This window comes from Oryctolagus cuniculus, chromosome 13 (genome assembly GCF_051225735.1).
Source record: "Oryctolagus cuniculus isolate XC-2025 breed Fujian yellow rabbit chromosome 13, ASM5122573v1, whole genome shotgun sequence".
Lineage (NCBI taxonomy): Eukaryota > Metazoa > Chordata > Mammalia > Lagomorpha > Leporidae > Oryctolagus > Oryctolagus cuniculus.
Genome location: NC_142879.1, coordinates 76,922,237 through 76,927,665, shown reverse-complemented (window position 1 = coordinate 76,927,665; position 5,429 = coordinate 76,922,237).

The following is a 5,429-nucleotide window of genomic DNA, read 5'->3' as shown; positions in this document are numbered from 1 at the left end:
GCTTCTACACAGCTGCCTCAAGTTCAACCAATAAGCAGCAGGACCTGCTCCTGATTGGAGGAGAGCAGCGTACTCGGCGTGTGGGTAGCAGAGTTGGGATTGGTGGAAGAGAACTATAAAGGAGGAGAGAGACAACATGCACCAGGAACATCTAAGGGGAACATCTACCTGAAGGAACACCTGTGCAGCCCCCGAGAGAGCCGGCCGGCGGTGTGCCGCTCCCCTGCGGAAGTGGGGAATGTGGCAGGGGGAACCCCCTTCCACGGAGGTGGAAGGGACAGTAGCCAACCGTCTTCCTTTTTCCATTGGTTCACCCTCCAATGGCCGCTGTGGCCAGTGCGCTGTGGCCGTCGCACCATGCTCATCTGAAGCCAGGAGCCAGGTGCTTCTCCTTGTCTCCCATGTGGGTGCAGGGCCCAAGGACCTGGGCCATCCTCCACTGCACTCCTGGGCCACAGCAGAGAGCTGGACAGGAAGAGGAGCAACCAGGACAGAATCCGGTGCCCCGACCGGGACTAGAACCTGGGGTGCCGGCGCCACAGGCAGAGGATTAGCCTATTGAGCCACAGCACCAGCCAAGGTAGTTGGATTCTTACCACCCACATGGGAGACCTGAGTTCAGTTGGGCCTTTGGGTGAGCAGATGGAAGCTCTCTGTTTCTCCGTGTCTCAAATTTTTTTTAAAATAAGGTTGCTGCGGCGGCGCCGTGGCTCAATAGGCTAATCCCCCGCCTAGCAGCGCCGGCACACCAGGTTCTAGTCCAGTCGGGGCACCGGATTCTGTCCCGGTTGCCCCTCTTCCAGGCCAGCTCTCTGCTGTGGCCAGGGAGTGCAGTGGAGGATGGCCCAAGTGCTTGGGCCCTGCACCCCATGGGAGACCAGGATAAGCACCTGGCTTCTGCCATCGGATCAGCACGGTGCACCGGCCGCAGTGCGCTCTCCGCGGTGGACATTGGAGGGTGAACCAATGGAAAAAGGAAGACCTTTCTCTCGGTCTGTCTTTCTCTCTCACTGTCCACTCTGCCTGTTAAAAAAAAAAAAAGGTTGCTATGGATCTTACCAAAGTATATAATTAAAGGTCCTGATTAATAATGCCTTCACCATAATTCCTTATTTTCTAAATCATGGAGGTTAGGCTTCAGACTTAGCCTAGACATGACATTTCACTTAAATGTGGAAACCTTGGACTGGCATAGGGAATTTTCCATATGCATAAAACAAAAGATCAGTCATTAAAAATAAAGGCTTTTTCTCAATAAAAATATCTGTTTGAAGCTTTAATATATCTTAAAATATTTCAGATCACTTGTTTACTTTGAATAACAAATATTTGAAATAGGAAATAGGATTAAAAGTACAAATCTGGAAATAACTTGTTAATAGAGCAATATTCTGGGCATAAATTACTTGTAAAAAGTAGCTGTGCTTGAAAAAGTGAGTAAATAATTTACTATTTCAATAAATAAGCTTGATATTAAAGGGACATGGAAGAATTTTTTAATAAAACAAACAATAAAGCATTTAACAAGAGAATCAGTATTTCCCAACCTATATCTACAAGTATCTTTTATTTTTATTTTATTTTTTTTTTGACATTCAGAGTGGACAGTGAGAGAGACAGAGAGAAAGGTCAGGTCTCACTTTGCCGTTGGTTCACCCTCCAATGGCTGCCGCGGCCAGCGCGCTGCAGCCAGCACATCACGCTGATCCGAAGCCAGGAGCCAGGTGCTTCTCCTGGTCTCCCATGGGGTGCAGGGCCCAAGCACTTGGGCCATCCTCCACTGCACTCCCTGGCCACAGCAGAGAGCTGGCCTGGAAGAGGGGCAACCAGGAAAGAATCCGGCGCTCCGACCGGGACTAGAACCCGGTGTGCCGGCGCTGCAAGGCAGAGGATTAGCCTATTGAGCCGCGGTGCCGGCCTGGAAATGTCAAACTTATTTAAATAGGAAGCCAGGTCCCTGGTGAGAAGAGGGCAGTGTGCCACCCTGAGCCCTGACACTGGCTTCTGCCCATTCCCCAGGGGAGCAGATGCATAACCTCACCTCCTGCCTTCCCCTTGTTTCCCAGACAAGCATTCTGGTCCGTTGATTTCCTTTGAGACACATGCTCAGGTCACAGAAACTGTGAATCCGGGCCTCTCTAACTAAGCTCCCAGCAAACTAAAGGAACAGAAGGTGCTCACAAGGGAAACCCTGCTCAGATGAAGGAGGCTGGGATCCCCCGTGGGGCCGGCCTCTTTGGCTCTGCTGACTCTTCCTGGAATTGCAAATGGCCCAGTGGGCTCTGCTGAGTGTATTTAACGATGGGGTGCAGTCCTGGAGTTCAAGCAGTGCACGGATGCAATCTGTATTTTCATCTGGTTGTGTTGCTTGCAACAGGCACCCCCCATGATGGAATTTGGTAATTGTCAGTATTGACAAAGTGGCACTGCCTTTTCCTTTCACCCTTACTACTGCATCTAGGTCATTTATTATAGCAGCTATCAAACAGAGCAGCTGAGAAAGTGGAAATACCAACAAGAGCGTAGTCACATTCTTTGTGTCTGTAGCTCCAATATCCGTTACTAAATCAGCTATGAAGGCGCAGTGTTGAGGGGTAGATTTTGATGGGGGAATAGATTTCTTATCATCTGCTACCTGTTGTCTGAGCCTTCCTTACTTGGTGTTTAAATCATTGTAGCTCCCTTAAGTGAGAATAAATGCATGTATTAATAAAATAAAGCAAAATAGAGGCACATAGGCAGAAATAGCAAGAGGGAAGGATGGTGTCTGACACACAGGAAATGTTTTGTGACCGGTTTCAAAATCAATAGCTTAAAGGGACATGTCTTGGGGAAAAGTGACCCGACTGGCTTAACTAGTACAAGTAACAGAACAGGCAGGCCATGTAAAAAGAGGGCAGATTTATTCTCTCTCTGTGCCAGGAAAAACACCTCCATGGTATCTATTTTAAAAGCTTTCTACCCTTAATTCAATTTTTTACATTCAAAAGCACTTATTCAAGAGAAAAAAAATTTCTTTAAAGGAGCACCTTTCAGAAAGGCACTGTTGTATGTATAGTATTACACCACGAGTTGGGGAATCAAACTTCTGGGGTCCAAACTAGGGATCTACCAAGTTCTATTTGTGTGGACACAGTACCTAAAGCTCTCTCTTCTCCAGTTTTCTCTTCTGGACCAAGGGGTGATCGTTGTTTCTCTCTTTAAGGAGTTTAGTGAAAATTAAACACGTTGAGACATGCACAGGGCCTAGACCAACGCATACTTCGTGAAAAAAGATTCAGCAAAAGTTAACCAATATTATGACAAACGAGAAAGCAGGATGACCTGCTGATGGGAGCGAGGGAGCGCCAGCAGGCACGCTGAGTCCATTTGCTTGGGCTGTTGCCGAATCATCGGCTGAAGCAGGAGGTGCTCCGAGAAAGCTTCCTTTGCTTGTGACAAGTGCAGGAGACAGCGGGAAGATAGAGTTGCCCAAGGACACCGCCTCCCTGAGAAGCAGTTTCCCAGGGCTCTGGCAAGTGTTACAGGAGACGGAGGAGGACCTCCTTGCTGGTAACGTACATCTTCATACATGGTGGGTGCAAACGCCTGATGCGAACAGATTTCTTGCAGCTTGACTGTGCCTTGCTTCGTGGTGGTCTGGCTCCCTTTGAGTACAATGCTGTAAGACTGGCTATCCTGGAGCATCCTCTGGAGAGCTCACAGAATCAACTATTTCAGATTCTCTGCTGCTGTTCCACTGCTTGCTTTTTGCCTACCAGCCTTGGAGAATGTGCGGCCCATGGGCTATATAAGGCCTGCAGAATCATTTGGTCTGGTCCTGCCAATAAATCTATAGCAGGCCAATCTTTTAAGTTGCTGATTTTTTTAAAGTTTATTTTTAATTTTTAAAAATGTTATTTAAGGTATAGAAATTTCATGTGTTTCATATACAGATTCAGGAACATAGTGATACTTCCCACCCTCCCCTCCTTCCCATCCACGCTCCCAACCCTCCTTCCTCCTCTCCGATTTTGTATGGCCCACGATTGATGTTATAAATATCCAAATGGCCCTTGGCAGAAATAAGGCTTTCCACCTCTGGTGGATCCTACACTCTTGGTTACAAGCAGAATAAAGATCTCATAGGGGGGCCAGCGCCATGGCGTAGCAGCTAAAGCCACCGCCTGCATATGGGTGCCAATTCAAGTCCCAGCTGCTCCACTTCCCATCCAGCTCTCTGCTGTGGCCTGGGAAAGCAGTAGAAGAGGGCCCAAGTGCTTGGGCCCCTGCACCCATGTGGGAAACCTGGAAGGAGCTCCTGGCTCCTGGTTTTGGATCGGCACAGCTCCAGCCATTGTGGCCATCTGAGGAGTGAACCAAGGGATGGAAGACCTCTCTCTCTCTCTCTCTGTGCCTCTCCTTCTCTCTCTGTGTAACTCTGACTTTCAAGTAAATAAATAAATAAATAAATCTATCTTTGGAAAAAAGATCTCATAGGATTGGTAATTCTTGAGTTTTTTAAGAATTAGTAGTAAAAATATAATAAATACACAAATAACACAAGGTAGAAAGGAGGAACAAAATTCTGTGATGTGAGATGCAGTCTAATGATGGCATCATGATTTTCCTGCCTTGAGAGCAAATATAAGTGCAGAATATTCAGCAAGTGTGCTTTTGAATTTTTGCACTGGAGATAGCTGTGCCTTGAGCACATCGCTTGCAAGGCTGTTTCAGATTGTGCTTTCCTGAGCGAAGGTAGTTGAAACCATCAGGAATTGAGCATCATGGGTAAAATGCAGACTTGGAAATGATCCCGTATTTCTAAGAAGTAAGCTCAGGAAGACAAATCAGTGGTGCAGCAGATCCCTGCACTTAGCTATTGGAGAAGGCACACAGTTTATAAAATCGCTGAGTCGTAGTCGTTCCCTGGAGCAGGTGCACCTGGCCTTTTCTGTCGCTCTGTCCAGACAATGCCCTGAGACTCTTCCTGATCACCACGTCTCTCCTCTTCCAACAGGACACTTGGCACAGTCAGTGTGAAGCTGGGAGAGCCACTGCCTCTTATCCACTTAAATGGAGCCTCTACACAGTGCCTTGAAAGCAGATGCTAGAAACCAGCAGGTTTTAGTCTCTCATGGTCTCCCAGTCTCCCTCTCCCTTGGGTTAAGTTTCCTTTGCTCTGCACTTACCATAATTAACTTCCTGAATTGAAGGAGTGGTGCAACCAACCCAATAAATTCCCTAATCACCGGGCTCAAGAAGCCATTCATGCCCCCTGTTCATATCATCTTGATATTTGGTCTCGTCATGAGGGATTTATTTACCAGGAATTCTAGGACCAAGGGAAAAAGTAGCTACTACCTGCATGTAGGTGCCAGACTAAATTCCCTATGAAGCATGATGTCACCGGCCATTCAAAGGAAGGCCATGAGCACCGTGACCAACCA